The 12353-nt window shown below is 37.6% G+C and overlaps 1 pseudogene; it reads left to right on the top strand.

Moving 5' to 3' along the window:
• The first annotated feature begins 5161 nt into the window (after window positions 1-5161).
• Window positions 5162-10238, top strand: LOC122738773 (annotated as a pseudogene).
• Window positions 10239-12353: the final 2115 nt, after the last annotated feature.

Raw genomic sequence — 12353 nt, forward strand, 5'->3', positions numbered from 1 at the left:
TTAACCATAATTTATTAAGTGTCTACTATGAGCCAATCATTATAATAGACATGGGGATACAAAGACAAAAATAAAAGTACCTGTCCTAAAGGAGCTTACATTCTATATTCCTATGGCATTTCATACACATGTGGCATTTAGTTTCTGAATATAATAACATCAAATTATCCAAAGAATTTGAAAATCAGCATGTGAGTGACCACATTTGTAACAAAATTAATACTCTTTCTTTCTTCTTCTGATATTAAGAGGCTTCAGCCTTTGTTACCAAGCCCCTTCCTTCTTCCAGGCATTGATTCGATTTGCTGGCATCATGCTAGTAGACTGTCCAGGTTTCACAGGAATAAAACATGAAGTCAGGACAATGGCTCTGTAGACCTTCAGTTTGGTATGCAACCTAATACTTTTTCTCCCCCTCCCCACTTTCTTCTGGAGCCTCCCAAATATTGAGCTAGCTCTGGCAATATGTGGGTTAAGCTCATCATCTATGTGGACATCTCTGGAAAGCATATTCCTAAAACAAGCAAACTTATCCATAGTATTCAAAATATCTCCATTTGCTATAACCAATAGTACTGAGTATGAATGGTGCATTGCTGCCTGATGGAGAATCTCTGTTTCTTAGTATTGACTTTCAGGTCAAAATTAACACAAGTAGCAGAGAATCAATTCATACTTTGTAGTATACTAGCTTTGGAGGCTGCATTGAGTACATAATCAACTGCAAAAACAATTGTGCACCAACTCTGTCTCTACTTAGTCTTGGATTGTAACCTTTTCAAGTTAAATAGTTTACCATTGGTGTGGTAGCTGTTCTTGATGCCATTTTGGTCTTCATTGAAGACATCTGTCAACATTGAGCAAAACATCATGCTAAAAACATAGGAACCATCCTTACTTCACTCCATTGGTGACTGGAAATGTGTTAGAAGATCATTCTTTATCCAGAACCCAGGTAAGCATGCCATTGTGAAACTGGCATACAATACAGATGAACTTCTCCAAGCAACCAAATTTCTCCATGATTCTCCACAATCCCTCACAACTGAAAGTACCAAAGGCCTTGGACAGGTCAACAAACATTATGTATAGTTAGCAAACACTATGTTGACCATTCCTTGGACCTTCCTGAAGCCACACTGGTTCTTGGGGTAGATGATAATTTTTCAGGTAAAGGATAAATTGATTAAGGAGAACTTTGGCAAGAATGTTGCTAGCAATGACTAGAAGCAATACCCCTTTGTGATTGTCACAGGATAATTTGTTTCCTTTTCTTTATAGACATGGACAGTGGAGACTTCCTTGATCTCCTGGTGGATAATGTCTTCTTGTCATAGAACCTAGAAGATTTTATCCAGTTTCTGTATGAACACTGGATGCCCTGACTTATAGATTTATACTATGATGGAATCAGTGCCAGGTGTTTTGTCATACAAGAGCAGCCTATGGCATCCAAACCCCTTCTTCATTTCAAAGTTCAGGTAGAGAGGGATTGACTTCAACCTGAGGTATATGGTCAATGACTTCAGAACTGGTTGATGATGGTCCATTGAGAACACTATGGAAGTGTTCAGCCCTTCTCTCCAGGATCATGTCATATCAGGATCAGTGTGTCACTCAGCACTGAGTGGTTGAGATGCACCAAAGATCTTTGGTCCATAAAAGACTTCAGTGAATTCTAGAAGGATTTTGGATTGTTGCTATTGAAATAAAACTGAATCTTTTTTGTTGAGAATGGAGATAAGAATGCCTATGTTCCATGGCTTTTGGGATTATTGTGTGAAAGTACCAAAATGGGTATAAAATTTCAGCTATTATTATCACAATTCTGAATATAAAATACCACTTTTATATTTAGTCATAATTATATTGGATTTAGAGCTAGAAGGGAGCCTTGAGATAATCTAATCCCACACCTTCATTTCATCAATGTGGAAACTAGACCCAGAAAAAGTAAGTGACTTATTGAACATCACAGCTAATAAGCACATGTCATTTGACTCCAAATCCAGTGTCTTCTTTCAGCAAAAATATGGTATTACTTCAGAACAAAGGTGGAAAATGGCATATACTTAAATGAATGAATAGGTATAGCTCCAGCAATTATGTCTAGAACCTCATTCATCCCTATTGGCTGGGAAAACAGCATCTAGGAACTGTTCTTACCCAGAATTAACAGAGCTATTCCAGTCCCAATCAGGAAAAAATAAAGTGTTTTCTCCAAAAGGAGATTCCTCAAGGGTAATATCGGGGTTCAGAAAATAATGAGAGACCTCTAGGTCCAAAGTTTCCTCCCTTCCAAACTGTCCTTTTAGTTCTTCTCCCAGGCTAATAAGAAAGGAGATTAACAGACTCTTTTCCACAAACAAATCAGGTTTTATTAATGGGAACAAAATGTACAACAAAGGTGAAGTTAATAAAGCCAGGGACAAGGGAATAAGGGAAAGGAAAAACAAATAAGCTCCCTGGCTTTATCAAAGACTGACCCAAACCCCAAACTTGCTTTCTGGTCAGTTAGCTCAAAGAGCTGGCCTCAATTCCACTTACCACCTGGGGTCCATAGTTTCAATGGGAGTCAGCTGTGCAGTCCCTCTCCAATATTCTCCTCCGCTCACCAGAAGGAAAAAGAGAAAGCTTCTCTGAGCCAGCATTCCCTTTTTCTACTTTTTCTCTCCCTCCCCCAAAAGGGAGATCCTTCAAGTTGGATGGCTGAGAGTGGTCCCCCTAGTCAGGTCAGTAGTACACTAACATGTCACTCAGGGCAGGCCAGGTGTAGCCTATATCTAATCATCCCCAAGTAGGTACTTTGTCGGTTTCTCATTCTCACCCAATTCAAACAATACCAAATCAATCGGGTGGGGCCCCTGGGCATCTGCCAAATTCCATTATTTTATCACAGTTACTTACACTTGAGCTTTTACAAACTGTAAGGTTTTATGGGCTGCAAACAAGATTATTGCCCATAAGGTGCTTAGAACTAAGATTTACCCACAGTTTCTAAGTGTAATGAAAACAGAGAAGGAAATGTTTCATATATTAAAAATATTTAGCTTTTGCATGAGATTGAAGACATATCCTTGACAGCAGGTACCAGGCATCTTTGGACATGTGCATTGCCACACATTTCTTCTCCTACTTCTTCTTTGGAAATAATTGGCTCCAACTAGAACTCTCATCTTCAAGATTCAGAGATTTCTGTGACTGACAAGGTTCCTATATAAAAAACATAGAATGCTAGTGCTGGAAAGAGCCTTCTAATCATAAAACACAGAATGAAAAAAACTAGAATTATCAGCTGGAATATATAGTTATAAGTTGGAAGGAAAATTAGAGATCATATGATCCTATCCTGTCATTTTGAAGATGATCAAACAGACCCAGAAATAACTTATTTTCATGAAATCAATTAATGTTCTGGTTGTAGTGAATTTGTTTTGCTGTTGTTCATAAAAAGCCTAAAGGTAGATCTCATTAGAGTTGACCCTTGGTGATTTGGGGAAGTAGCTGCAAACAAGCACATAACCTGGTTATTGGGGAACACAAAAAGGATAAATAATCTGGTCCATAAAAAGTAGGAAGGAAGAGAAAGGCAGAAGGGAAAAGGGGAGAAGGGAAGGAAATGCATCTTTTCATCTAGGGTATGGGAACAATAAACAGTTTCTGGACCAAAAGAATGGTTTCAAGTGCCTAATGGCCTCTCTTCTTTTATTGGTTACACGTTTTTGGAAGGAATTCTATCTACATGGATGAGAGAACAACGTAACTACATTCATACTTCCTCCTGGTTGTGCCCATCTTGGTTCTCAACTCACAGAGAGATCATAGTCTACCAGATATAAAGATGTAAGAGATGTTAGAGATAATTTAGTATGGCCCTTTTATTTAAAAAAGTTTTTTACATCACTTTTACTTCTAAAGATATTTTCCACTGCACTACTAAATTAGCCAATCTAAATAATAAAGAACAACAAAAAGAATGACAAAAACAGTTCAGCAAAACAAACCTACATGTGAACTAAGTTTAACAGTATATACAATGTTCCACATTTATAGTCCCCAATCTTTGCAAGAAGAGAGACTAAACATTTTTACTTCCTCTTTAGGGTCAAAATTGGTCATTACAATTACCCAGTATTCAGGTTTTTTGCTGTTGCTCTTTCCATTTATATTGTTGTAGATATTGTTATTTTTTCTAGTTCTGCTTACTTCATTTAGCATCATTTCACATAAAGCTTCTCATGGCTTTCTTCAGTCCTCATAATTACTCAGTATAAAGAGATTACATGCCAGAGGAGGAGTCAGTGACAGACAAGGAGGTAGGTAGCCCATGTCTAATTCAGCACACAGGAGGGGGGGCAATGCCCAAGGAGCCAAAACCCAAGCTACAGCAGGAGCCACAGTAAGAGATAAGTCCAGGATATTATTTGTGATGCAAAGTACCTAAGGTCTTTCAGCAAGACTACTACTAGTATAATCAATAACATTTGGTTGGAGTTAAAGTTGGATTTTTAGATTGTGCAAGGAAAAAGGAATCAGAGAAGGGGTTGAGGCTCAAACCTAAGTCAAATAATAAGGAAACTGATTCTGGCAGAGAGGGTGGGGCATAGTCTTAAATACCAAATCAGACCAATGGGAGCCTGCTCACTCCATGCAAAAGTATGGGGGAAGTAGAGTATGATCCAAGAACAATATCTTAATCTAGAACCTGTCTGGAAAGATGAATAAACAGAAGAAAACATCAAACACAGTGAAGAAATATTCTGGCTTGAAAGAAGCCTAAGAAGAAACTGCAAAAATCCAAGTAGAAAGTCACAGAAAAGAATGGCTTGACCACAATGATTACCAGAGGACTTGGAATAAATTAAATAAAAGACACAAAATGAGTGTTATAAAGTTATAATTGGAAGAATTGATACCTTAGTCAAAATTTTGACTTCTTGAAAATTAGAATAGAATAAACAGAAATCAATGACTCCATATGAAAATAAGGCATATTAGAACAATATCAAGATTTTTTAAAAGGACAATGTAAGGTGTGTGCCATCAAAAACAAATAATGTGACCTTCTGGGGGGAGCTGTAGCAAGTGGCTGTGCAGACAGCAATGAGTTCTTCAACTTTGGCCCTTTCTCACTAGCTTTCTTTTTCCAACATCCATAACCATGACAGAAAAAGCCATCTCCTTCACCAAGGACTTACTGGCCGATGGCATTGCCACTACTATCTCCAAGACTGCAGTGGCCCCATAGAGAGAGTCAAACTACTATTGCAGGGGCAGCTAGATGGTGCAGTGGATAGAGCACCGGCCCTGGAGTCAGGAGTACCTGAGTTCAAATCCGACCTCAGACACTTAACACTTTACTAGCTGTGTGACCCTGGGCAAGTCACTTAACCCCAATTGCCTCACTAAAAAAAAAATTAAAAAAAAAAACCCTACTATTGCAGATGAAGTATGAAAGTAAAAAAACTGCTACAGATAAGCAGTACAAAGGCATAATGAATTGTATAGTCTGATTTTCCAAAGAAACAAGGGATGCTTTCCTTCTGGTGAGGAATTTAGCAAATGTCATCAGATATTTCCCCACCTAAGTCCTTAACTTTGCTTTAAAGGATAAGTATAAGCAGATGTTTTTGGGAGGAGTGGACAAGCACACACAATTTTGAAGGTATTTTGTTGGCAATCTTGCCTCTAGTGGTATAGCTGGAGCAACTTCTCTCTGTTTTGTCTACCCCTTGGATTTTGCAACAACATGCTTCACAGCTGATGTTGGGAAATCTGGCACTGAAAGAGAATTCAAAGGCCTGGGAGACTGCCTTGCAAAAAATCACCAAGTCTGATGGAATTCATGGCTTGTATCAAGGTTTCAATGTCTCAGTGCAGGGTATTATTATCTATAGAGCGGCCTACTTCAAAATCTATGATACAGCAAAAGGTATGCTCCCAGATCTGAAAGAAAAACATATTGTTGTGAGAAAATAATGGGATTTGGCAGATACTCCAAGGCCCACCTGAAGATTAATCTACACTGATTGAATTAAGTGAGAGTGATTGACTTTGAAGATTAGCCTAATTAAATTTAATTAGATTGTAACCACACCTGGCCAGCCCTTAAGAAGGTATTGTTCTCAGAAGCTAAGGACTTTGAACTCAACAAGAGACCACCTTCAAGTCCAGTGAACCAATGATTTTGGATGACACTAACCAATCAGCTTGAAACAGTGAGAAAGGACTGCCTCTCCTCCAGGCCTATAAAAAGCTTCCACACTCAGTTTGCTCAGGGGGTTCATGGTTGAAGCAGGCTCATGGCAGAAGACTTGAGAAAGAACCAGACCAGGCTAGATAGGCCTTTTCTTAACTCCGCATGTCCTTTTTTTCCTAATACCTAGTATGCCTTAATAAATGCCCAAAGACTGGTGCTAAAGCTTCTAATTTAAGGCAACCACACTTTAGACTTTTTAGACATCACAGCTAGATTTTAAACATTACATTGTGATAAGTTGGATGATTGCACAAATAGTGACTGCATTAGCAGGTATGGTTTCCTGTCCCTTTGATACAGCAAGGTGGCAAATGATGATGCAGTCTGGGTGCAAAGGAGCTGATATCATGTACACTGGGACAATTGACTACTGGAGGAACATTGCTAAAGATGAGGGTGGCAAAGCTTTCTTTTATCTTATGTATATATGATATTTTATTTTCCCAAATAACATGTAAAAACAGATTTTGACATCAATTTATTTAAAACTTTGTGTTCCAACTTCTCTTCCTCCCTCCGTTCCCACCCCCTCCAATGAACTCAAGCAATTCAATATAAGTTATACATGAGTAGTCATGTAAAACATCTCCACATTAGCCAGGTTGTGAAAGAAAACAGACAAAACCAAAACTTCAGATTAAGGAACTATCAAAAAATTATGCTTCAATCTGTTTTCAGATACCATCAGTTCTTTCTCTGTAGATGGATTGTAATTTTCAAAAGTCCTTCAGAGTTATCTTGGATTATTGCATTGCTGAAAATAACCAAGTTATTCACAGCAGTTCATTTTATAATACTGCTGTTACTTTGTATACAGTATATTTCACTCTTCATAAGTTCATGTATGTCTTTTCAGGTTTTTCTAATACCATCCTGCTCATCATTTTTTTATTTCCAATAAAGGAACTAACAAAAAAATTATGTTTCAATCTGTATTCAAGTACCATCAGTTCTCTCTCTGTAGATTGATTGCATTTTTCATAAGACTGTCAGAGTTTTCTTGGATGATTGCATTGCTGAAAATAACTGTAATTCACAGCAGGTCATTTCACAATATTACTGTTATTTTGTATACAGTCCATTTCACTTTGCATGAGCTCATGCAGATCCCTCCAGGTCTTTCTGATAGTATCTTGCTCATCATTTTTAATAGTAAACAACATTTTTATAGTACTTTAAAGAGAGATCTCCTTACAATAAACCCATGAGGTTGAGGATTGCAACAACAGTAATAGATAACATTTATATAGTACCTTAAACTTGACAAAGAATTTTCTTCACAATAGCCCAGCAGAGTAAATACCGTACATTTTGCCATCCTCATCTGCCAATCCTCATCATAATCTTCAGTCAGTCCTAATTATTTTCAATCAATGCTCATCTTCTTCATTCAATTCTCCTCATCATCTATCAGTACTTATCATCAAATAATTCTCATCAATCGATCCGCATCTTCCCCCAATTATCATCAATCTATCAATCCTCAATCATCATCACCATAAATCATCATTTTACATTAGTCTTGCATCTGTTTCAAAATTTTTTCACAATTACTGTTGTTAACTATTTCTCTCCATCCTGTTCATTACTCTATTTTCCATCTTCCTTTACCCTATCCCTCCTCAAAAGTATTTTGCTTCTGACTGCCCCCTATCCTGCTCTGCCCTCCCTTCCTTTTTCACTCCCTCCTTATCCCCTTCCCTTCCTCCTTTCCTGTGGGGTTAGATAGATTATTCCAGCCAATTGAGTGTTGGCCAACTCTGACAGGATTAATGTCTTTGAGCTAATTCTGATGAGTATAAGGCTCATTCACTTCCCCCCTCTTCCCCCATCTCTCCCCCACTTCATAGGCCCTTTCTTGCTTCTTTAATGTAAGATTTCACCACATTCTATCTCACCCCTTCCCCATCCCCAAGTGCAATCCTCTCCCCCCCTCAATTTTATCCTGAAGATGCCATCATGGGGCAACTAGGTGATACAGTGGACAAAACACCCACCCTGGACCCAGGAGGACCCAATCCCAAATTTGGCCTCAGAAACAAGACACTCACCAACTCTGTGACCCCAGGCATGCCACTCAGCCCCAACTGCCCTACAAAAAAAGATAAACATAAATAAATGCTTTGCAGATATCATCCCACTAGTGCCCTCTGTCTAAATTTATTCCTATCATCTTCCCTAATACTCAGAAAGCTCTTATGAGTTAGACATATCATCTTCCCAGGTGGGAATGTAAACAATTTAACCTTTTAACATTTCTCATGATTTCTTTTTCCTGTTTACCTTTTTATGCTTCTCTAGGGTCTTGAATTTGAAAGTAAAATTTTCTATTCAGTTCAGGTCTTTTCATTACAAATACCTCAAAGTCCTCTTTTTCATTGAAGTCCCATTTTTTCCCCCTGAAAGTTTATACGCAGTTTTGCTGGGTAGGTGATTCTTGGTTGTAATCCCAATTCCTTTGCCCTCTGGAATATCATATTACATTCCCTCTGATCATTTAATGTAGAAGCTGCTAGATTCTGTGCCATCCCGACTGTGGCTCCACAGTATTTGAATGGTTTCTTTCTTGCTGCTTGCAATATTTTCTTCTTGACCTGGAAGCTCTGGAATTTGGCTATAATATTTCTGGAAGTTTTCATTTTGGCATCTCTTTCAGGAGGTGATTGGTTGATTCTTTCAATTTCTATTTTACCTTCTGATTCTGGAAAATCAGGGCAATTTTCCCTGACAATCTCTTGGAAGACAATGTCTAAGCCCTTATTTCGATCATGGTTTTCAAGTAGTCCAATAATTTTCCATTTATCTCTCCTAGATCTATTTGCCAGGTCAGCTGTTTTTCCAAGAAGATACTATTTTTTTATTCACTTGTATTTACTTTATTGTGTCTTGGTTTCTCATAAAGTCACTAGCTTCCATTTGTTCAATCCTAATGCTTAGGCAATTATTTTCTTCACATTGCTTTTGTATCACCTTTTCCATTTGGCTTTTCAAGCTGTTGACTTTTTTCTCATGACTTTCCTTCATCATTCTCATTTCTCTGTTCATTTTTTCCTCTACCTTTCTTACTTTATCTTCAAAGTCCTTCTTGAGTGCCTCTATGGCCTGAGACCAATTCACAGCTTGCTTGGAATCTTTGGATGTAGGAGCCCTGATGTTGCTATCCTCTGCTGAAGGTGCACCTCAATCTTCCTTGTCACTGAAGAAACGTTCTACGGTTTGCATCTTTCTTTGCCTGCTCATCTTGCCTGCCTATTTCTTGACTTTTAACTCCTTCTTAAAGTGGGGGCACTGCTTCCAGGCTTCACAGTGCCAAGCTTCAGAGGGTCCCACGTGGTATGATTTAAGGAGGGGAAGGTTATTCTCTCACGTGGCCTACGATCTGGTCTGAAAATATCCCCAGGCCAACTTGCTATTTAACCAGGCAACACTATTTTTTTGCTGATTGTTAGCTCTGATGAGCCTGAACCCCTTTCCCACCTGGGTCTCTGCCACTCAAGCTTTCTCTTGGTTCCCCACAGAGGTAGGACAACTGAATTCCCCCTCAGTGCCTACTAAAACCCCTGTAGCCCACCCACCCCCCACCCCGACAGCTCTTCTGCCCTCTTACCAGACTATGAGCTTAGTTCTAGAAGATACTGGTGCTGTAGCTTGTTTGGAGGCTTGGGGTTAAATTTCTCTGGCAGGGTTGGACTCAACGCCCATTCAGGCACTGCAGCCCCATCCTGTTGAACTTCTAAGCTCTCTTTGGCTGGAAAAAGATCTCAGGCCAACTTTTTGTGGGTTCTGCTGCTCTAGGAGTTGTCTTATGTCTATGTTTGGAGTTTTTGGAGTTATTGTGTTAGGAGCTCTGAGCGTTTACTGCCTTTCCTCTGCCATCTTGGCTCTGCCTTCCAAGACTGACAAAGCTTTCTTCAAGGGTGCCCGGTCCAATATTCTTAGAGGCATGGGTGAAACTTTCATGTTTTTCCTGTATTATTAATTGAAGATAGTAATCTAAGTATACCCTAACTAAAAATAAAACTAATGAATATAGGTAATGCAGAATACTTAATCATACTTAGCATTTTGGAGTATTGACCTTCAAGAAATTCCTGTTGTTTTTTTATCCAGAAAAGATAATGTTTGTAGAGGAGCCAAGAAAAGCTCTTAGAAAAAAGGAGCTCATTGATTGTGATCCATTATTCACACAGTGAAACTGATGATGATTCAGTGTATCAATTCTATTGGTTTTGGGGAAAATAACAGTTATTGTGGGTTCAAAGAGGCAGATGAACTTAGACCTTCTAGTTTAGATGCTCTTTTTGTAGGACCATAAATTTGAGTTTAAGTATTTTTTTAAATCATGTCCCCCTTTTGTACTTAAGCACTATATATAATATTTTGCACAGCTGACTATTTGACAGTTATGATGATTTGCGTTGGACATTCTGTTGTAAAACAATAAATACACAGAAGACTCTAAAATAAGACTCTAAAAATAATGTGGAACACAAGTCAAGGGAAAATAAACTAGTAATCCATGGACTACAGGAAAACAGTGAAAAACAAAAATATGCATGCCACATTTCAAGAAGGCATAAATGAAAATTTCCCAGCTCTATTAAAACCATAGAACAAAAGTAAAATAGAATAATGGTCATGTCATAAGGGAAATACCTTAATTAAAACTGCTCAGAATGTTGTAAATAAAACCCAATGGGTCCAGTTCAAGGGAAGGAAAGCAACAAACTCTTGGAAAGTAGAGTTCAAGTTCCAAGGAACCAGATTTGGAATCACATAAGACTTGACAGTTACCACAATTAAGGAAAAGAGATATTGTAACATAATATTACAAAAGGTAAAACCAAGAATAAGATGGAGTATAATGACTATAGGGAAAAGGAAAAGTTTTGTGTCAGCAAGAAATCATCAAAAAGGTCAGTGTGATTAGGCCATCTAGTTAAGAAATTTGGGGATTCATACAAACCAAAAGTCAAGTAAAATCTGTTACATACTGAGAGTTTTTAAATCTTTTGTAGTGGAATAGCTTAAACAAAAAACACAGGAAAAGTATGAAAATGCTTAGAATATATAGTTCTCGGCTGAATTAATACTAAAATGAAATTATCAATTGAGGTTCTATATGATATCATTTGGAAAATAGATTCAGGTGTAATTGAATAAATTCTGATCTCATTTTAAGTGAAATTTATTAATATGATGCTCTGTTAGGAAATGTTTTCAGTTTAAGCTATTACCTCAGTTATGTGATTTGTAATATGTAAAGGAAAAGTGCCCAACAGTTTAATAGTTCATTGTATTAGAGATATTCTCAGAATGAGGAGTCTTTAAATTCTTTTGGGTTATGAATTTAATTGACTGTAATAATGGTTTTCTGTGAAATAGCCATAGTAAGAACTTTTTAGAATATCTTCAGCTGTATTTTAAGGCTTTAAGATCTACCCACATGCTCAGTAAAGTACAGTGATTTGGTTTTGTTATGAGCTAGAAAAAAAAAAATCAGTCTCTAACCATTGGACAATACAGTCCTGAACATGACTTTCAGAATTCTGTCTTCGGTTTCCCAACTAGCATGGTTAGATAATCATCTACTTAATCATGTCTAGCCATCTTTTAGGATAAATCTCTAGAAAGACATGAAAACTAATGTTCTATAAGTATTGAATATGGTAAAAATATTGGTTATTGGTTAATGTGCTTATTATATGGAATCTTAAATATCTCCTTGTGCTGTCCAAAGTGAACAATTATTTAACTCCTGTGAAATAGGGCACACCCTGTCAACATTTAATGAAATTCTTTACCTGCAGGCTAGAAAACCCTTGTGACAGAGAAGCCACTGTAAGGAAGAAAAAAAAAAGCCTGTACATTCTAACCTCAACTTTGTTATCTGATTTCAAAGGTAGGGGCAGAGGTCCCAATTCCTTAGAGAAAAGCAGGAAACAAATCTTCACATAGCAGGGAAATTGTCACTACATGCCTATCACAAATGAATTACATGACTTTTTGAATGATAATGTTTTTCACAGAGTACTAGGCCATAGAAATGAAAATGTTACCATTAGCTATTATAATTCCATAGTTGATTTGATTT

The sequence above is a fragment of the Dromiciops gliroides genome, chromosome 2 (genome assembly GCF_019393635.1).
Source record: "Dromiciops gliroides isolate mDroGli1 chromosome 2, mDroGli1.pri, whole genome shotgun sequence".
Lineage (NCBI taxonomy): Eukaryota > Metazoa > Chordata > Mammalia > Microbiotheria > Microbiotheriidae > Dromiciops > Dromiciops gliroides.